General features: G+C 44.4%; 1 long non-coding RNA gene across 2 annotated transcripts in view; it reads left to right on the top strand.

Moving 5' to 3' along the window:
* LOC142070889 (uncharacterized) overlaps window positions 1–19,684 on the top strand; it is a 55,085-nt gene extending 35,401 nt beyond the window's left edge. For both annotated transcript variants that reach the window (XR_012666805.1, XR_012666804.1), the window contains exons 3-6: window positions 11,914–12,121; window positions 15,847–16,002; window positions 16,094–16,201; window positions 19,557–19,684. This is a non-coding gene — a long non-coding RNA (uncharacterized LOC142070889). The remainder of the gene's footprint in view (window positions 1–11,913; window positions 12,122–15,846; window positions 16,003–16,093; window positions 16,202–19,556) is intronic.
* The last annotated feature ends 2,333 nt before the right edge of the window (window positions 19,685–22,017 follow it).

The raw sequence follows: 22,017 nt of genomic DNA, 5'->3' as shown, positions 1-22,017 counted from the left end.
AGGATATAAGAGCTAGGTATTATTGTCCAAACTAAGAGCTGAGGCTCCATGAAATCTTTTCTGGACCCTGGCTGCCACGATCAGAGCTTTTCCAACTTCAGGTTGCTTCTTGAAACCTGTTTCTGCCAGGAGGTGCTTAAACAACTGTCCTCTCACTGAAAAATCCAAACCAGAGGGATGTGCATTACTCTCTGAGTGAGCACATAATTTATATTACAATTGCACCAGAGTGTGGTACGCACTGCTTAAATAATCCCTGCTCTAAGGGTGTGCTAGGCAAGATGAAATAAAGGGTGGGAGAGGAAACAGAGACACAGAGACTTACCCATGGCCAACAGTGGGTCAGTGGCAGAGCAAGAGGGACTTCTGGACTCCTAGTTGAGTGCTCTAGCCATTGGACCACAGCACCACGTTCTGACTTCATCTCCTCTTGCCCTTTTCTTAATTTGCATTGCAAACTCTGCAGCAGCAGGGACTTTGTCTGCTTTTGTAAAGTGCCATGCACATCTATAGTGATACAGTGGTAATTAATTACAGTAAATAATACAAGTATTAATAATTTGTAGAATAGAAGATGGCTTTTGGATCTCAGGACTCAGGAGGATCAGAGCTTCAATGAGAGATCTTACGGGAAAGCCCAGCCGAAAATGGAGAAAAACTGGAATTATTTGTCTTAGAGAGATGACTGAGATGGACCTGATAGTAGTATATAAAATTAGTGAATAATAGAGAGGAGGTAGATGGTGCACTTCTATTCATCTTGCTCATGATGCAAAATCAAGAAGATAAAAAATGGAGAACAGCAAATTCAGAACCGATAAAGACAATTAATTTTTCACATAATTCACATTTAGCCTGTGGAACTCATTGCCACAAGATAGTATTGAGTCCTAAAGCTTAGCAGGATTCAGAAAAAGTTAGAAAACCTTCCATCTTTGGCTGAGTAACTACGGTGATTCTCACTTGCTTGCATTAGAGAGAAGTGTGGTGTCAGGAAGGAGTTTTCACTCAGGCCGTGTTGACAGGAACCTCAGGGGATTCCCCTTCTGCTGGAGCAATGAAGAAGGCTACATGAGCAATTTCCTGTGCCTGCAGATGGCAAGCAGTTGTGGATCTCAGTCTGTTCTGTCCTGTCAGCTGGGTGACAGCATCCCTGCCAACAGACAGAAATCCATATTAATGCAAACTGTGCTGCTCGCGTACCTTTGCTGTGGTTACTTATCCAAAGTCCACACATGCCTTACGCATCAGGGACCCATCTTCTGAATTGCCACTCCAGCAAACCCTTCTACAATGAGCAGCAAGATATATATGATTCTCCAACCTTATTCTGGTAAACATGGGAGCCCTCTGTCTAGCACTAGGTCTGTGCAATGCACATGGTGACGTTCTTGCAGAAAGAACCCTTGCTAAGGAATCAGCCTGCAGAGGATTGCATTTACTGGCTGTGTTGAAAGCTTCTACTGTAGTGCTGAGGATAACTGGAATATTTGTTGATCCTGGACTGCTTGCTGAGGATTTGACATCATGCCACATGAGGGGCGGGGGGAACTGGCAAGTACTATATGACTAAAAAATCCCTATTGGTTGAAAGAAAGGAGAGCCAGGAAGGGAAGTACCTCAAGCAGGAAACTGGTAATTAGAAGTTGGGAGAGGCTCCGGGGTCCTTCAATTATCGAAGCCACCAGCTTCTTACTCTGTTAATATTTCAGCTCCCATGAGGACTATGGCTGTGAGTTTTCCAAGAACGTAGAGGAGGAGGATGAGAAAGGGGGAGATTGTCACAGGCACACATGGCAGTTTGGCTCCCAGTCTCCACTGACTTACCCTGGGAGCTGGGCTCCTAGCTGCCCTTTGTGCCCTTGAATGGGGAGCCATGCACTTGCGCTAAACATCTGATGTTGTGTCTGACCTGATGTGCTGGCAGACACCCACGAGTGGATGTATAGGACACGTGTATCATGTACCCAGGAGCTATGGGGTATAATTTGGGACCTTGTCTCCACCTCTTTGCTTCAAGAGAATAGAATTTAGCATCCGACAGTTCCATTATTGGAAGGCATTACTCAGATACTACAGTGGTGAGGCTGCTGTGGGAAGCAGTGCAGACTAGAATAGACAAAGATACTTTTGAAAGCTTCACTGATAAATCCGGCTCATAATGGGGTTGGAAATGAAAGTAACGTGTTGTCATTACAACATCCATGGTTGGGCCTAACTTTTAGGCCCGACCCATCCCTGACCGAAGCCCACTAGATCTGACCCAAGCACCAAAGGGTCCAAGTCATTTTCCAACCCGACCTGATCCAATGTTTCTCCCCAAACCTAGGTCAGCCCAGTCACTGCTGTCTCTTCCTGCCCATGGGGCCAGTGCTGTGGCAGCCAGGTACCCTGCTCCTGCCATCTGCTGCTCCCCGCCACGCTGTGCCGTGAGAGGTACAGTGACTCTTTGGCACACGCAGCACAGCGAGGTGGTGGTGACTGGTCAGAGCAGGACATGTGGCTGCCACCGCACCACCCCATGGGCAGGAGGAGGAGAGCTGACCCTACCCAAGCCTGAGAGGGGCCGGTTGTTTTCCCACACAGACCCGACACTTGTAGTTGTGTCCTGTCAAGTTTGGCTTGGGCTGCAGTGCTCTAATTAATGGGCCATAATGGGATCTGTCTCATAAGAATTTATTTAAAGAAGATAAACTTCCTATAGGGTTTTTGAACCGTACTCGTGAATTAAATGGACAAATAATAAATAAATTATGTCCCTGCTCAACAAGTCTACTGAATGCTCTAAAAAACAGTATAGTCAAGTGCTCATTCTCTGTTGGAGTATGTAGCCTTTGAGTCACTTCTTTGGAATCTCATTGGTCTCATGGCTCTCGGACTCTGGAGGAGTTTCTCCAGAAGTGTGGGCCCAGCTTCTTCTGTTAGTAATGAACTCCCAGCTGGCTATCCAGAGGTGCTGGAAATGCTGATCTGGTGCTGGAGGGAGCCGTGGGAGAGAACCCAATCCTACCCTGCTGTCCCTTCCACGGCTGTCACCCCACTGACTCCAGTGGAGTCACACTGGTGCAGGTGGGCAGAGAACTGGGCCCTTCACCAGCATTGTTCCCATCATTAATCAGCTGCTGTGTAATAGATCATATTTTCCATCCTAATGGGTATGTTAGGATTACCATTAAGAACAGCTGCACCATGTTGATTCCGGGCTGCCAAATGTGTGCAGTTGGCATAACACATTCTTGGGTGACTTCACTTGAGGCTGACAAATCCATTCCCAGCATTGTCCTGAAAGGGCAAGGCTTGATTCTGAAACTTTTTTTTTATTTCCCTACCTGCTTGTTCCTAGATGGCTGTGGGAGGGGTCCCAGCAGTCTTCCCTGGAAATTCTAATTGCAGCTCAGGTGGTATAAAGCCCAGTCTTGTAGACCCTGGATTCTCCTTGAGGGTTTCATGCAGTTGCAGAGATTTTTATGCATCTTCACCATCTCAAGGGGCATATCTTCAGGTGGGTGTTTTTATCAGCCACGTCATCGTTTAAATCCAAAATACAGTGCTACAAGAGGCCAATATCTTTTGTAAGGTCTTAACAGGGATGCAGTTTGTTTAATCACAAAGGTACAGGGGATGCTAACAAACCTAAAAGACTAGACAACATGATTAAAACTGGCAAACAGTATAACGTGAAATGACAAGAGCTATCAAACTGCATGCTATGGTATAATATTATACAGGCAGTGCTTTAAGCAGGTTTTATTGAGTGTGTTATGGGATCACACAGAGACCCCCATCAGGGATCAGATTCTTCTGATTGGTCCAAGACAGCACACTGCCATTGTGCCTGCTAGAGGTGGGTGATCTGGTCCAGATCAGGTAAGGACATTTGCCTCCTTCCACAGCCCTCCATGGACATGGTGGGTCATATTCTCTGATGGTGTAATTCCATTTAAGTCAGTGGCGTTACACCAGTGGAGAATTTGGTCCAGAGTGTTGCAAAATGTCAGCAGCTCGGACTTGAACGCCTGTGGATCCGAGAGGCTCATGGTGGACTTGGCTAACAGGGTGTGTCTGAAATACTGCCTTAGTGGGTGTGATCACAGTTCCTGCTGGCTCCAGCCACTCTAGCAGCTTTTTACTTGCAGCAAAGGGAGTTCTTTAGCTCTGGCTACCTACGGAGGTCAGCATTACTGTAGTATCTGAGTGCTCGTGTGCTGAAGGCCTGACTATCATATGTTCAGTCCCCATGGATGAACTTGGTATCTGTGCATATGCAACCATGTTTCATCACGTGGGCATGCCCAGATTTAGGGGAAAGCTCACACAGGGTCTAAACCTGGTAGCTTGAACCTGGCTCTTAGTTTTGAATTTTCTAGAATACCCAGTGCTGTAATATCTAGATGCCAGCATAGCAAGGCTAGCTAGCTGGGTCCAATCTGTTCTGGCTCGAAGAAGTGTCAGAATACTATCGGATGAGCTATTTGTCCAGTATTCTTCATCTGGCCATAAACCAGAAGTCTCAGCAATCATCCCTCCTGAGAACATCCCTCCTGAGACTTCCAGCCTGATACAACAGAAACGTTTGATACTGCTGCGTAGGGTCATATGCCGTGCTGCTTTATATCCTGATGTCAGCGAGGCTGCAGGGAGGGAGAGTCATTTTATTATATCACACGATGTCTTCAAAGCCCTGTATAAGCACTATTGAATTAGTCCTTGCAACGCTCCTGATTGGGGAAGGGGGAGGGAGAGAAGTATCATTCCCCACTGTACAGACAAGGAACTGAGATGAAGAGATTCCCATGACTTTCCCAAGGCCACATAGCAAATCAGTAGCAAACCTATTCAAGCTAAACTCTGAACCTTCACCCATCAACCCAATGCCCATGTATGCAGCACAATTGTTTGGCTCTTTAGACTTTGTCAGTGGTTGAAGCACTCCCTTCAGTACTGCACTTACTCAGGAACAGCAAACCAAAGGGAAGCTTTTTCAGAGAGAAATATTTACGCTCTCGGAATAACAGTCACACCATCTGCAATCTTTCAGTACGTCTCTATTTAAGAATAAGGTAAGTCTCAGAGCTTAAATTGTCCTGACTTTTGCCTAGATTTTTCCATTGCACCTGTTGAAAGATACCATCATTTTTTGTTTTTTTATTTTGCAACAAGCTGCAAAATATCCTGGTGCTTCCTGAGAGCTCATTGTGACAAGACACAGATGAATTACGTTGATAATGTATTACAGCGTCCAACACCTCGCACAATAGAACCCCAACCCGATTGGCCGCTCCGTCCTACTGCAAGATTAATGTGTAATGCAATTAGCAAAACAACTATTCTTAAACAGATCCACTAAAGAGCAGAGAACTCTGTGTGGACCAGAGTGTGGAGGTGAACAAAGCGTTAAAAACCCTGGCAAAGCAGCTGCTGTTGACCTTCTGCTCTGAGGCACCACTAAACAAAGCTCCTGTTACAGCTGAACTCTAGCACCAACTTCTGCGGCCTAAGGGATCCTCTCAAAAGTTCACATGCGCTTGTGAATACCTCGGTGTCGATGTAGAATGATCAAAGATGCATTGGAGGAGTTCTCCATAAAAATCCACTAAGCCACTACATTATCCTCCTTCAAATCTCACCTCTGCTGCAATACAGCTGAAGCACTCAACAGTGACTACGAGTTGTGTACTGTGACAGCTGCTACTGACACGAATCATAATCTTCTCACTGACTGTTCCCTTGTGTTCCTCTGGTCTGTTTGTATCTACCTGTTGTCTCTGTCACAGACTGTGAGCTCTTTAGGGCACGTACAGTCTTTTCAGTATGAGTGTGTATAAGGCCTAGAACAATGGGGCCCTGATCTCTGACTGGGGCCTTCAGGTGCTGCTGTGATATAAATAACTATAGGATACAAAGAGCTGTGTTAATGAGACATCAATATGATCATGACTAGAGATGGGCCCAGACCAGAGCACCAAAACCACAGCTGAATATCCCAATTTGTCTTAGTTCATAACAGGCTGGACAGAAACTACAGATCTAAACACCCCTGAATTCTTGGGATAATTGGGTTCAAAGAATTTCAAGATCAGAATGTCACAGTTAGGGTCTAATCTCCTATTATGAGCCTAACAGGCAAGAGAGGAACTTCCACATAACACGTTTGTGCTCCATGGCTAGACGTACCCCATCTAGACCTGTACTGTGCCGTGCAGAGTATGGCTGTCCCACGATGTCACGGCATTATCTGTGTTCTCATGTTGCTCTAGCCTCCGATTTGTGAGGCACAAGATTGCAAACAGATGTCACACCGCAATGTGCAGGCTCCCACTGAAGACTTGGCAGGATGCCTGGCCTTTTTTTGTTTGTTTTTTGCGCCTGTCTTTCTCGAAATGTTTACAGCCTTTATTGATAGTTGCTCTTCGGTCAGGTCGGTCCTTGGCTAGGTCTTTGAAGGTATTGATACTTACGCTGCCTGAGGTGAGACTGTGCCGAAGGGTGTCTTTGAAGCATTTTTTGTTGATTCCCTCCTGTGCTTTCCGAGTTTCAGCTCATCATAGAAAAACTTTTTTGAGAGTCTGTCATTGCCCATCCTGATCACATGACCTGAGCCTGGATTGTGTGCATGCTGGTTGTGTGAACTCTTTCAAGAATGCTAATATTTGACACTTTATCTCACCAATGGACCTTCAGAACAGAGCGGAGACTATGCATGTGACATTTTTCAAGCTGCTTTGTGTTTACAGAGACCTGTCCGTGTTTCACACCCATATAAAAGGGGTGCTGTGCTATCTATGCTCATTCCCCAGAAGTTTTAACGATGCAGATGAGATCAAATGGAGATGAGCAAACCAAAGGTATTTTGGATCCCTGTCCCCATTTGATCTGGGACCCCAAGTTTTAGATGGGGAAGCAGTTGGGATAAATGGGTTTGGCCCTTCTACTTTTCAAATGGAGATGGGGGCATTTAGGGAAAAACTAACCCCCTGGGGTGGTTTGGATCTGGTCTCCATTTCATCTAACCCCCATCCAAATGTTTACACGTGTTCAAACAAAAGGTTCTGGTTTGGGTGCATCTGATAAGAAATCAGAACAATCAGCATTTACTTTATACGGTGCTTATTGCCTTCCAAGTACACTATAGATATGAATTCACACTGACCTACAGTGGGGTGCATATGAGAAGGAGCTGAAGCTTTTGCTTGGAATTTCCCTGATTCTTATCACAAGTGGACCCAGATGAAAAACTCAGTTGGGATCAAGGCTACAAAGTCTGGGGCTAGGAAATATATTTGTGGCAGAGGAGACTTTGCGAACGCTGTGAACAGTGGGCCAGCCCCCCAACCAGGACACAGGCCGCCACCACCACCACCCCTCCGCCACCCTCAAAGCAATAATTAGGATAACATTTGTAGTGTTGCCAATATTTGATATTTTTCTTAGAGCCCCAGCTCCTGGAATTTTGGGAATACATGAGAATCTAGGCTTGCCGGATTGCTTGCTTTCCAGCTAGGTCACTGGCCCTGGTGGTTGCTGAGAAAAACTTGAAAACATGACCCGGGTGTTACCAAAAGGCTCAGAAAGCAGAAATCTACTAGACCCCAACACTTTTTTTTTTTATCTCATGAATTTTTAGCGGCGTGACTCATGATTTTTTGAATGTTGGGAGTAGGTAATATTGTATTTTATCTTTATTTGTATTGCAGTAGCCCCTGAGATGACCCGACCCCCCCTACCCCCCAGTCATGGAGCAGGACCCTGTTCTGCTCAGTGCTGCATAAACACAGAACAAAAAGATGGTCCCTTCCCCAGGGAACTTACCATCTAAGGCTATGTCTGCTCCGGGGCTGGCCCTAGAGCAAATGGCGCCCCAGGTGAGGAGCATCTTTGGCGCCACTCCCCTCCGTTAAACTTTTGAATACCTTATTTTGTATTGCATTGGTAGCCCATTTCTCAACTTTGCTGCACGATTTGCACACGTGATTTCTCCCTGTCATATAAGATGATAAAATTGCACGCTAGGGTCTATAAATCTGTATTTATTCATGCCATATATAAGCGAATAAAAAAATTGTTTCCTCAAAGCTTGTAGAAACTTTTAAATTTTCTACATACTAACATCACAAAATTGAACTGTGCACCAACATTGAGCGGACCAGTATTAAATCGTGTTACAGTAGGTGACAGCCTTAGAATGTTAACTCTAGTCCTTTAGTTCAAAAGGGCGCTTTTCTCGCCTTTGCCTTCACGAACTGAAGCAAAATATCAGAGAGATCCAAAGACTGGCCAATGGCATTTTCAAACAATAAAGTAGCAAGTGGTGTCAGTCTCTCCCTCACAATATTGCAGCTGGATTCTCACTTCACTTTGTTCTTATATCTCACTGACTGACTGGTGACGCCCTGCCCCTTATATACCTGCAAGGGCGTGGCTGACAACATTCTAGGAGGTTCAAGGAAAATGTAGTTCTCAGAAAGTCTGGAAGAGTCCATGAGATTCTACAAAGATCCAGAACATTCTAGAAGCTTAGTGAAAAATGACTCCACATACGGAACACCCGAAACATGTTACTTCAAAGATTCTATTTTCCCTTTTGCCGCTAAAAACAAAAAGAGCCCCCCCCCCGCAAGCCTGGCGCCCCCAAAGCCCGCACCCCAGGTGATCGCCTGGGTTGCCTAAGTCCAGCCCTGGTCTATGCTACAAACTTCTTTTGGCGTAGTTATGTTGGTCAGGGGTGTAAAAAAGGTGTGATCCCTGAATGACACTGCTGTGGCAGTAGAAGCCCCTAGTTTAGGTGCAGTTACACAGGTCCAGCTACACTTTTACCCATATAGGGTGGTTTTGCTCAGGGGCTGGGGGAGGCTATATATCAGTACAAAGTGCAGCTTTACCAGTATAACTGGCAGCCGCACAAGGAGCACTCTGCTGGTCTAGTATATCAGTATAACTTATATGGGGAGAGAAGCAGGCCTAACTTGAGTAGAAGACAAAAGGTACAGAGGTAAGGCTGTAGTGGATACACACAAACAGACAGAGGAACACAAGGAAACAATACTGATTTTGTTCCCTGCACTCAGCCCTTAGGCATCTGCAAGAAGATCTCACTACATCTGTACAAAAATAATTCTCAACTATCCCCAGACGCAGCGTTTTACTGGTTTCAGAGTGGTAGCCATGTTAGTCTGTATCAGCAAAAACAATGAGGAGTCCTTGTGGCACCTGAGAGACTAACAGAAAGCTGATGCCCAATTAGATTTGTTAGTCTCTCAGGTGCCACAAGGACTTCTCCATGTTTTACTGGGGACAGATTACAGTGATAGGTTGTCTCCTAACTCTAACTGTGTCGTATTTGGAACTCTCATGAACTATAAAGGGCAGGTCTCTCGAGGTTCACAGGTTCAGTCTGGGTCAGAGAAGATTAATAATGCTTAGCTCTTATGTGGTGCTTCTCATCAATAGATTCAAAGCTCTATGCAAAGAAGGTCAGTACCAATATCACCCATTTTTTTTACAGCTTGGGAAACTGAGGCATGGAAGTTTGGTTGAGATCATCCAAACATTATCCTTCCAGATGGTGGTATCTGAACCTCTGGTGTCTGCCTAACTAGAGAGAAATCTGCATGCAGAGATTCCTGCCAGATTTCAGCTATGTCTGGTTGGCCAGTGATTAGAGCAAGCGGCTGAGAGGTGGCCCTGCTGAGCTCTGTTCCATTGAGCTGCTGGGCAATATGCTCGGGGTCTGGTTCTTCTGCACCTTACATTCTCTGTCATCGTTAACACCTGCTCAAGGTGGCTCTGCAACACTTCCATTCTCCTCTGGCACATATGGACTTGCTTTGCAGTGATGTAAATGACCATGCAAGGTGCAAGGCAATGGAAAATCAATCCCTAGATGCCCGTGCCTCTATTTATCCATCTGTGGAATGGGAGGGTGAATATTTGTCTGTTTCCCAGAGGGTCCATGCAAACGAGCTCTTGAGATTAGAGGATGAAAGAGGCTATGTAAGTGCTGAGTCTTACTGTAACATGATGGCTCCAGTGTTTCACAGTTTAGGCTCTTGCTGTATCTTTTTGATTGATTTTTATCTTCCCACCTCCCTGTCCTAGGCTATAAGTCTAGAAAGGAGCTCAAGGAATACTCATGCAGCAGAGAAGGGGAAATTCCCAAGGAGAAAGGAGGTGTGACATTTCACTCCATATTCGTTATGAAAATATGCTTGATATGAATATGACATAACTGAGATATACTTTAAGCAAGATGGTGCATATAAGATATCATTATGGTATGATTATGGTTATGATTTACTGAATGTGATTATCCAATTTAGTTTCACAGTTTAGGCTCTTGCTGTATCTTTTTGATTGATTTTTATCTTCCCACCTCCCTGTCCTAGGCTATAAGTCTAGAAAGGAGCTCAAGGAATACTCATGCAGCAGAGAAGGGGAAATTCCCAAGGAGAAAGGAGGTGTGACATTTCACTCCATATTCGTTATGAAAATATGCTTGATATGAATATGACATAACTGAGATATACTTTAAGCAAGATGGTGCATATAAGATATCATTATGGTATGATTATGGTTATGATTTACTGAATGTGATTATCCAATTTGTATGCCTGTATCATTTCTGTATCTGAATTTAGGAATATTGACCATGTATCTGTATGTCAAATGTGTTATTTTGGGTGTCACCCCCAATTAGCCCTTCAGGTACATCAAATGGAAAAGCCAGACAGGACTAATGGGCTATTAGCAAAGACAATGGACTGTGAAAGAACTCAGTCTTCCTGTGGACGCTCCAGACAGCCTACAAGTAATGGCTGCCACAGCCCTGCAGAGACATGGATCTGAGTCACCTGGTACTGGACCCATCCCTTGGAATGCCAGTGTTCTTCCACTGGGAGATAAAAAGTTCCCGCCATACACAAGAGCTGTATAAGGCAGGGGAGTGACATCATCGTGGTTCTCCTCTGCCTCCCCACCCAAAGAAAGAAAAGGAGTACTTGTGGCACCTTAGAGACTAACAAATTTGTTTGAGCATAAGCTTTTGTGAGCTACAGCTCACTTCATCAGATACATGTAGTGGAAAATACAGTGGGGAGATTTCATATACACAGAGAACATGAAACAATGGGTGTTACCATACAGACTGTAACAAGAGTGATCAGGTAAGGTGAGTTATTACCAGCAGGAGAGCTGGGGCGGCGGGGACCTTTTGTAGTGATAATCAAGGTGGGCCATTTCCAGCAGTTGACAAGAACGTGTGAGGAACAATAGGTGGGAGGGAAATAAACATGGGGAAATAGTTTTACTTTTTGTAATGACACATCCACTCCTAGTCTTTGTTGAAGCCTAAGTTAATTGTATCCAGTTTCCAAATTAATTCCAATTCAGCAGTGTCTCGTTGGAGTCTGTTTTTGAAGTTTTTTTGTTGAAGAATTGCCACTTTTAGGTCTGTAATCGAGTGACCAAAGAGATTGAACTGTTCTCCGACTGGTTTTTGAATGTTATAATTCTTGAAGTCTGATTTGTGTCTATTTAGTCTTTTACGTAGAGACTGTCCAGTTTGGCCAATGTACATGGCAGAGGGGCATTGCTGTCACATGTTTATTTCTCCCCCCCTCCCCACTGTTCCTCACACGTTCTTGTCAACTGCTGGAAATGGCCCACCTTGATTATCACTACAAAAGGTTTGCCTACCTCCCCCACTCTCCTGCTGGTAATAGCTCACCTTACCTGATCACTCTTGTTACAGTCTGTATGGTAACACCCATTGTTTCATGTTCTCTGTGTATATAAAATCTCCCCACTGTATTTTCCACTACATGCATCTGATGAAGTGAGCTGTAGCTCACAAAAGCTTATGCTCAAATAAATTTGTTAGTCTCTAAGGTGCCACAAGTACTCCTTTTCTTTTTGCAGATACTGGCTAACGTGGCTGCTACTCTGAAACCCACCCAAAGAGATGCTGACAAACACCTGGAAACAAGAAGTAAACTGAGGGGAGAAGGATTGAACCCAGGGTGGGAGTGAGTCCAGTCTGTGACTGGAAATACCTGAAGTCTCAAGCTGCAGGCCAGCGCAGCTGCCTTTCAAGACTTTCTGTAATCTACCTGTGACAATATTTAGGGTGAGAAATTACTATTTGTAACCAATTTCTTTAGTGAAACAAGCTTAGGTTGCGTGTTTCGTTTGCTTAATAATCTGTTTTGTTGTGTCTGTTATCTCTTACAGTCACTTAAAATCTGCCTTTTATAGTTAAATTTATTTCTTGTTTATAATATAATCCCATTTGTGCAATTCATAATTGGGGGTCAGAGGGGGAAGAGGCTGTGCACACTTTCTTCCACATTGAGGGAGGAGGCAGATATCATAATATACTTTTGGGTTTGCACTTGAGTGCTGGGCCAAGTCCCTTAAACTGAGTCTTCCCAGACCTGTTCTCGGTGTCTGTTTCATTCCACAGTTGGGTGTGGCCCTGCCTGTGTGTGTGCTGGAGGAGGCTTAAGAGCCTGGTTAGGCAAGACAGGTGAAAAGGGTGCTCAGGCTGGCAGAACAGAGACGCTCAGTGGCATCTCAGCACATCAGGTGCCATCTTGAAGGGGGGCAACCTGTCACAGTAGGGTACTGACATAATCACTTTAGGTACCATCCGTCTCACATACACACCTTCTCTGGGCACTGAACTGAAATGCCAGTCAATAGTGGAGTGGAGGGAAAGGTTACTGGTGCATAGTGGTAGGTAATGACTCCGTGCCCAAAGCAGGTGGCCAATTAAATTGCTGATTAAAGCACTACAGGAGTTAAGAAAGGAAGCTCTTGGCCTAACGTCGTCCTGCTTTTTTTTATTTCATGTGATAGCTTTATAAATTTCCCCCCTAAATTAACTATTTAATATCACCTAATCAGTTAATTGAATTAGCTAATTAGATTGCTTAATAGAATTTCTAAAGAACAGATTTAGAACCTGTTATGGAGTCTTTAATCACTTTTTATCTGGAAAACAGGGCACCCGACATCTCCTGACAGCCAGTGCTTTGTGTTCATTCAGCAACTTACAACAATCACTGTTATCAGCAGAATATTTCTGAAAATCACTAGTAAGGCTCTATCCAGCCCCAGAGGTGCTGCTACAATTACCCAGGCTCGAAAGGTCCGGGAGAACCTCCCTTGCTCTAATTTCTGACCATTAGATCTCCCTGAAAATCTCTGGCTATAAAATGTTTGACACAATTTTTTAACGAAATCAGATTTAGGGGAGAGAACTGCTGAGGTAGCCAATTGCCTTCCAATATTTGAAACAGTTTGTTAGCCCGTGGCATTTTCTCAGCTTGTTGCTGATGGTGTGTTTAAGTGGCAGTGAATGATGGAAAACCACTCCCTCTTCCACTGCTACAGTGGTACTGACAGTGATCAAAGTTCCATATCTACCTACCTATAGCTGTCACACACTTGTGGAGACTCGGCACCTGCTGCTCTTTAACTCTCCCTAAAGCAGGAGTGTGGCAAGTGAGGGCTGTGTGTGCAGAATAAAAATAGCACTGGGAGCGAGCCGGGGGGTATAAAACGCTCAGCGTTCCTGAATGAAGGGGCCTGTTAATTCAGAGCAGGGCTTCAAAGATTTCATGCTCTTAGGCCTTGTCTACACTACAGAGTTTTGTCTACTAAAGTCAGGTTTCATCGGCAATACAGTGGAGGTGTCCACACTGGAGTGGTCCTTCTGCCGGGAAAACGATCCTGCTTTGCCCACAAAATTAAACCATCTCGATGAGAGGCGTAGAGCTTTTTGCAGCAAAGTTATATCGACAGCGTGTCCGTGTAGATAAAGCACTTTGTTACATCACTGGAAATGGCCTCCAGGGGGTGTCCCTCGTTGCCCATCCTGACTGCTCTGGTCAGCAGTTCCAACTCCGCTGCCCTGCACCCAGGTATACAGGCATCTGCCCTTCCCCCTTTAAAGGCCCAGGAATTTTTGGAATTCCACTTCCTGTTTGCACGCACGGTGCGGCAGTGCCATGCAGCAAACGCTCTCCCGCTTGGAGACTCTCACCCAGTGTCTCTGCCTCCGTGTGTGGAGCAGGAGCATGGGGCTCACTAACTGGCTTTCCAAAAAAATTCACTATCATGGCTATGGAATGATTTTCCCTCTCAGTCTAGCTGTAAGCCCTGATCTGAATTGGCATTCGCAACTGGGTGGATGGCAGCAGCAAAGGAAACAGAGTCTTGGTGGGCCTTTGATTTGCCTTATTGGATCGGACCATTGGTCCGTCGAGTCTGACCTCCTGCTTCATGGGGGAGCATAAACCCCCTGACAATGTAATTCACCAATTATGGAAGGAGTGCCGATCAATTCCTGGCCTCTGGGGGCAATCAGCTTGCACCCTGGGGTATGAGATCTGATTGCCTCTGCCTTAGAAGGCTTAAGTACAAGTATTTATGGTCATAAAATTTAGCTACAGTCTTTGACAGCCTGACCTCCTGTGGCTGTGAATTTCACAGCCAGTGTCTTTTGCAGTGATTGTTTTAAGTTCAGCTGCCATTCATTTCATCGAGTGACCCCCTTGTTCTCCTTATGGGGACAGTATAAAGTGGAAGGGTTGATCGATAATGACACTTAGCGCTTCTACAACACTACATTGTCAAAGAGCTGTACCGGCATTAGCTGATGAATCAATCATTCAGTTTCTACTAGACCTTCGTGAAATTAAACATAATGGAAACCTTTACAAGGTCCGCATTTGTCAGCCCTTACCACAGAGATCTCCTGCTTTAAGGACTTGTCCTTACTGGTGATTTTCCCCAATGTTGGCCAATAACTGTTACAGCTGCAGCGGTGCAAATCCTACTGCAGACAGACAAAATTGGACTGGTGGAATGGTGGACCTCTGCTTAAAACCAGAGTAACCTCAACCAGTGCAAATTATGGCTTTCCTTTTTTACACTGGTGCAGCTACGCTGGGGGCTGGACAGTGACTGCTGAATCCCAAGAGTAATCAAGGCATACAGGTAGGAGATAGCTCAAATCCTGTGCAAGAAGCATTGCTGACCGGTGGATGATGATTCCCTTTTGTGGCAACTTTTGAGCTTTCAAAATTTGGTTTAGTTCCATATTGTAAAGGAAACCTTTTGAACATGTGTGTGTTTTCATGTTCTGGAGCTTGGTAGCTGGACCCTGGGTTGGGATATAGAAGATCCAGGTTCCAAGGCTCTTCTCTGCCTCATGAATTTAGAGGAAGAGTTCTTCATCCCAGATCACTCTGAATTGGGTGGAGAAGGGACTCGAACCTGGTTTCCCATGCCAGTGCCCTAACCCTCAGGCTACAGAGCGTGAAAGAGGTTCTTGAGCTGAAATATTTTTTGACAAAGTCTTCGTTGAAACTGAACCATCACCGTGAAACATTTTGGCTTCAATGAAACAGCGTATTTCACCGAAATCTGATTTGGTCAAAAATGTTCCCATATGCTCTAGGAATAAATAGAAGGGACTATCTCATTGTATTTCTGTACTGAGCCTCGCACATTAGGGCCCCGATCTTGGTTGGAGCCTCTAGGCGCTACAGGAATAAAACTAATTAATAATTAGTCAAGGATTGGTTGTGGTTTGCTACCTGCCTCACAAGTAAATATTTACAGTTTGGAGGACATTCTGTAACACACATGTTAGACACGTGTCATAGGACCTCCGAGAGGTAGATAAATATTTATCCCTGTTATACAAGTGGGCAAACTGAAACATAAAGTAGACTTGCCCAATGTCACACTAGAAGTCATTAGTACAGTAGAAGTTTATTCCTAAGGCTCCCAGGTTCATGCTTCAACCACGACATACACTCCTTTCCTCTCACTTTATTACAGGTAACAAAACTTTGTGTGAGAAATCCATCTCATGGGCTGACTTGAACCATCCATATGATATGAAAATCAAACACCAAGATCAAACATTTCCGTCACACAAATTCTATCGAGTGACCATATGCAGTACTAGAGCTGTCCTGTATCGTTTCAACACAGGTTTGCACCAGTGTCCATTCTGACAGCTTGGTACAATGGAGTTTTCGTTCCTTGCATTTCACACTATTATTCCGCTTCTTCTTTCTAACAGATCTGAAATTCTACACCCAGAATAAGAACAGAGTAGCAGCCAGAAGTGCCCCAAATGGCACATTTTCCTCTACAGCCACTTGCAGAAGAAGCTGAGTTGCTACTCCAGGTAACTGCTATTTCCACTATTGTAATAACAGTCCTCCCAACAGCTGCCATTGTAACAATGCAATTATGAGGGCCATATGGCACCCAGGCAGCAGCCCTGGTTATAATAACTTCACGTAACCCTTCAGACTGCAGGTTTCTTCCTGGTCTTGTTGTTATTACCTGCATATTTATTAAAGGAATAGGGTTTTTTTGTTTGTTTTCAATATCTAGTGGAGCTGTCATAGCGTGTTGTGATGTTGCCTCAGTAATCTTTGAGCTTGCTTAAAATATTTTCTCCAGCTACGTCGAACAGATGTTAACTTAAAGACAAAATGAGATGAAATATTTAATGTTAAAATATTGTCACTGGACATTGAAAGGTTATTGGATGCTGGCCAGAAGTAGTAGCTCCATTAACTGTTTTTAATTAAAATACAAATCACATAATTTAGTAAATTATAAGTGTCAAAATATTGCTGGAAGATGAAATATCAGACAATAATATATCACCTTAAATGCTTCAATTTCTGCAAATATTATGGTATAAAATGTTATGTATATTTCCTAAGAAGAAATATGGTAGGGCCAGGCAAAGAGAGGGTGGTGATGTGTGTGGATGGGGACATGTGCTGGGGGTGGGGAATGCTGGGAAAGTGGGTGTGGTTGTGGGGAGGATGCTGGGAATGTGGATAGATGGGAAGATGGCTTGTCTATACTGCCCCACAGTTTGGACTATAGGGACATGATAACGGTGTGCACCAAAGTGCAGCACTGTAACCCCCTGTGTGGATGCCGCAGGCACAAATTAAAAGCTTTCTAGTTTGCATTAATGGTAGTCCTCTTCAAACAGGATTACATTAATGTGAACTAGGAACCTTGTAGTTTGCACCTGCAGAGTTCACACAGGGAGTCATAGTAAAGCACATTGCTATTCACGACTCACAGACTGAACTGCAGGGCAGTGCATGCATAGCCTAAGGTTAAAATACCAACCTCTGGCTTGCATTCTCTTTCTGATTCATTATTTATTTATTTTTTTAAATGTTTTCTTTTTCAAAATAACACAAGACCAAGTGCACCGAGCAGGGCATATTCCCTCCTTACGCTGTCGCTCAGAGTTGTGTTGCTGGCCCATGAAAAGTGGTTAGCGTTGATCTGTTAAGTCGTCCCCTGCAATGTATGTTTCTTAGCTATGCCTGTTTCCTTAGCAAAGAGGGAAGCTGAATGCAGGCTAAGTGGTCCATTTTCTGCACTGTGATTAATTTTGAGCATGCGAAATGTTACTGCTTTCCAAAACTGCAAGCTCCCAGCAGTTTGCCAAAGTCTTAACTTTCCCTTAGCAAGATCAGCTGCAAAGCTATACAAAGCACTCACACAAGAGCTACGAGCCCCTTCAGTTCTTTCTGACAATTTCACCCTCCTCATTTTTTCTGCCAAATATATATAGAGCTATATCTTCCATCGTCATAAATGGAGAAGCTCAATGAGTGTGATGGATCAGGAGTGACAGCCATCAGATTGCCAGCACCTTTCTCCTACATGTGTGTACATATGAACACACCCTTAAACATATGAATATCCATCAATCCATAGGGCATTGAGCCACTCTCAAGATCCCTTGATTTCCAGGGACAAATCAAAACACAGACATCAATGAGAATCCTTTTATACTTAGTCTAAGGTCCTGATTTTTGTTCCCACTCACCTTAAAATTGTTGAAATGGATCATTAGTACAGGCTGGACCTGGCTCCCTTTTACTTCCTCAGCAAGAACAGAGGGGGAGGGGAGGAAGAGAATTTTCAAAAAGAACTGGAAGAATAGCCATCCAGCTGGCAGCTCCGACTGGGTCTCCCTCCGGGAAATGAACCCATTATATTAACTGTGATACACCAAGCTGCCTTGTGCATAGATCACTCTCCAAAATGTTTTTAAAAGTTCATTAACTTCTAGTGGAAAGTTGTGGCTGCGTCAGTTGCCTCAGAGTGGTTCTTGTCGAGTCTCGGCCCTGACCGGGGAATACTTTGTTGATGTAGACGGGTCTATTAGGAAGTGTAGGTCTGCTGGGATATATAAAAGGCAAAGCTTCACTCTTCTGAACATTTCCTTAGTGCCGCACTTTAAACATGGCATGGGGAAGCATGCTCTGAATGCCTTCACTGCTTTTTACTAGTTGGACTTCAGGTTGAATGTTTTAACTTGGTTAGCAGCCTGTAAAGGACGCCAATAAAAAAGGGAATTTGGGGGTGTTGCGGAGAGGGGAAGGATGTGATACATCCAGAGGTTTCTTGTTCTTCTTTTGAGGCTTTGTTTTTAACCGGTAATAGAACTGTCTTTTGTCCACTGGGGATTGTGACCCATTTATCCAAGAGATAATTGCTCATCCTTGAAATAAACAATGCACTTTCTTTAAATGTAAGGAACGTACATATTAAAAAGGCGAGGAGGGGGAAGGGCAGTGGCGAGATAATCTGCTGCCAGGAGTCCCTGTTGCTGACATGCTCTATGGATCCACGGTTCACCTTCAGCAAGAGGCATTTATGAAATAAAGCAGCGACAACTACAGAAAAATAAATAGGCTTCCACAGACCTTGGTCTAGCTTTGTTTGCCTTGTTTGTCAGCGTCCGTACTCTGTGGAACTCTGTGCAGCACATCTGGTGGTTGAATAATATCCTGTAAGGAGACATAACATTATAGCTGCCATGAGTTTCTTTTCCATGCGGTCAAAGTTTAATTTCCATTTTTGTTCTAAGGCCCAGCTCTCATGTTTCCCCATCGGAAGAAACCACAGGGGAGCTCCCAAGTTAGGCAGAAAAGTGAGGCGAAAGTGTGTCCAAAACGCTGTGTTGTCTAGAGGAATGTCTTGCCGCGCCATGGATCGGACGTGGGGCCCTCCTAATGCACAGACATTCTGAGAATCAATGGGAAATTCTGCAGGCTTTTCCCTGAAGAGGAAGGGTGGCCTAGTGGCTAGCACACTGGTGTGCAATTTGTAAGACCTGGGTTCAAGTCCCTCCACTGCAGATCGCCTGTGTGACATTGGGCAAGTGACTTAGTCTCTCTTGGTTCTCACCTCTGCCACTGAATCATGGGGATAACAGCACTGCCCAGGGTGCCCATTAAAAAGTACAAGACAGTCAGATTCTACAGTGTAGGGGGCCGTGTGGCTACCTCAGGTAGCTAGATCTTGGGACATACTTAAAGGCTGTGCCATATACACAGTGGATCTACATTCTCTGCAGAGCCAGTGCCCACCCATGCAACAGCAGCTTTGCCAATAATCTAGTTTGAACATCCTCTGGGTTTCTCAGAAGTAAAATTTCTAAAGTGCCATCATTCCCCCCACCTCAGTGTGCATTTTGGATGGATTTACAGAGTGTTACTCACACCCTTCTGCATCTGCTGCTGGCTTACTGCGCCTTGGGCATGACTGACAGGACCTGCTGCTGTTCGTGGGAGGTGCTGCCCGAAGCAGGTAGACTAATTGTCCACACATAGTTGGAAGCAATCCAGGTATGTCACCAGCTGTTCACTTGAGACACTGCCTTCCCTAAAGATTTTCTTCAGATCCTGTGACCCAAACCTCAACTGTCTAGCCTTTGAATTAGCAACTCACAGGAGCTGCCTGATTTAAGACATGGTTTTGCTCCCGCCGGCATCCAATGGAGTTTTCGAGTGTTGTGTTATGGCAGTTAGTAGGAGAGGTAGGATGAATAAAAGGACATTTTTAAGAGTTGAAGGCAGGTTTATAGCTGGCTTGGCCTCTGACAGGCACCTCCTTCGTGTCCTTCCATAGCCCAAAATCTTGCATTAGCAGAGAACCAGCTCAGGGTTGGATCCCCCTTGCACCAACATAACTTTCCTGGATGTGATGCAATGCAGTAGCTCTTCCTCAGGGGAGAAGGTCTGTACGGGCAGCACACACCCACCTGAAAGCGTTAACTCAAGTTGGCTGCAACCTTTTTGAACAAAAATGGGCTTTGTCTGATTTTTTTCCCCTATTTTATTTGCTAGGATTTGGAAGGAAATCCCCCCAAACATCTCCGTTTGAGATTTCTTGGTGGTTTTTTTCTGCCTTACTCTGCATCCCCCACCTCCACCCTTTTTTAAATGGCAACATGGAAAAAGAGGGGAAATATTCAAGTTCTCCTTTTTTTAACTGAAAAATGGGAAAAACTCAAATTGTTGCTAAACGTATTTACCATTTTTAACCAGATTCAGTATTAATATGTGGCAAAAGGAGGAGGCATTTTGTGTTTTTCTGTGGTTAATTTGTATTTAATTGAGCCTAATACACAGTTAATATATTAATGCAGACGACTGAACTCTGCCTGCTGTTAAGTTTGTTCTTTGGAGACTTTTTTTGCATATTGCCTAGCTGTTGTATTCTGTTCCTCTTGAAGCCCTGCTCATGAGTCTCACTGGAAAGGGAAAGATGCAGGAGAGTAAAGGTTTGTTTCATATCCTGTAGGAAAGTTTTTAATTACTATTTTGGCAGAGAACAAGTTTAACTGGTTTTTCAGTCACCAACTATAAGGTCATTGTTATCACGAGCCATAAAGAAGATACAGAAATGAGGTACTAAAGTATCGGGGCTGTGTACCTCTGGTAATTTAACGACAGGTTTCAGAGTAACAGCCGTGTTAGTCTGTATTCGCAAAAAGAAAAGGAGTACTTGTGGCACCTTAGAGACTAACCAATTTATTTGAGCAAATAAATTGGTTAGTCTCTAAGGTGCCACAAGTACTCCTTTTCTTTTTGGTAATTTAACACCACTCTTGTAATCCTATGAGTCACCTGTGACTACTTTGCAAATGCTGATGCGCTTAGATGAAAGCCACAGAAAATGATCTAAATCAAAGCTGGAGAGCTGTAAACATTGTTGGAAGGGGTGAGGAGGAACTAATCTGGGAGTTGATCCAAGTTTTATCTGAGGAGATGTAAGCAAGGTGTGCCTTCCCCTAGTGGCTCAAGGGTCCTGAGAAATTACCTGCTTCGCACAATTGTGCCAGTGTGCTGATCGCTGCAGCATTGCGATGCGGGGCTCCATCACCCTCCTCTAGTTTTTGTGCTCACTTTTGCCAGTGGAGATGAGCTAAATCAGTGTAGAAGAATTCAGAATATGGGTTTTCTGGGGTTTATGGGTGGGATGAATATTGCTACCTCTCACGGCAACCACAATCCAACGGGGTAAAATTCAGCCTGTGTGAAGGAACATAGGATATAGGTCTGGACGGGACTTCCAGAGTCATCGAGTCCAGTCTCTTGCTAGTGTAGGCAGTCCTACCATACAGTCCCATTCAGAAGTTTATTGAGCTCTAAAGGGCCAGCACAAGGTATATGCACCACCAAAATCCCACTTAAGTCCTTAGGGATTCCAGCTACTTGGAATTCTGGGTACCACTCTTTTACTTTTCATGTCTAGAATAACTCCCACTCCTCCCGCACAGCAGGTGCAGTTTTTATTTTCAGGGCAACGTCAAACCCTTTAGAGGGCTAGAGGCTAAAAGTGGGGAAATGCTCCCTCTCCTGTTGGGCAGAAATTTCGGGTAAGGATCCCAAACGGTCTGAACTCTGGCCAAATGAGCGGATACGCATCATGACATCAGCCCCGAAGATCCATGGGCTCCAGGATGCCATCCCCATGGTTCATCTTCACCAAACATTGTGGTTAAAATCGGAATGAGGTTTTGATCAAAAATTTTCCACTGAAACTTTCCATGGTTTTTTGGTGGAAAATTGGGTTTTCAGTGCAACAAAGCATCTGTGAAAACTTTTGATTTTCAGTTGAAAAACCTAGACAACTGAAAACTGAAATGTTTTGATTCGGATATCT

Source organism: Caretta caretta, chromosome 2 (genome assembly GCF_965140235.1).
Source record: "Caretta caretta isolate rCarCar2 chromosome 2, rCarCar1.hap1, whole genome shotgun sequence".
NCBI lineage: Eukaryota > Metazoa > Chordata > Testudines > Cheloniidae > Caretta > Caretta caretta.
Note: the sequence above shows the minus strand (reverse complement) of the source record. Positions and strands in the feature narration are given on the sequence as shown.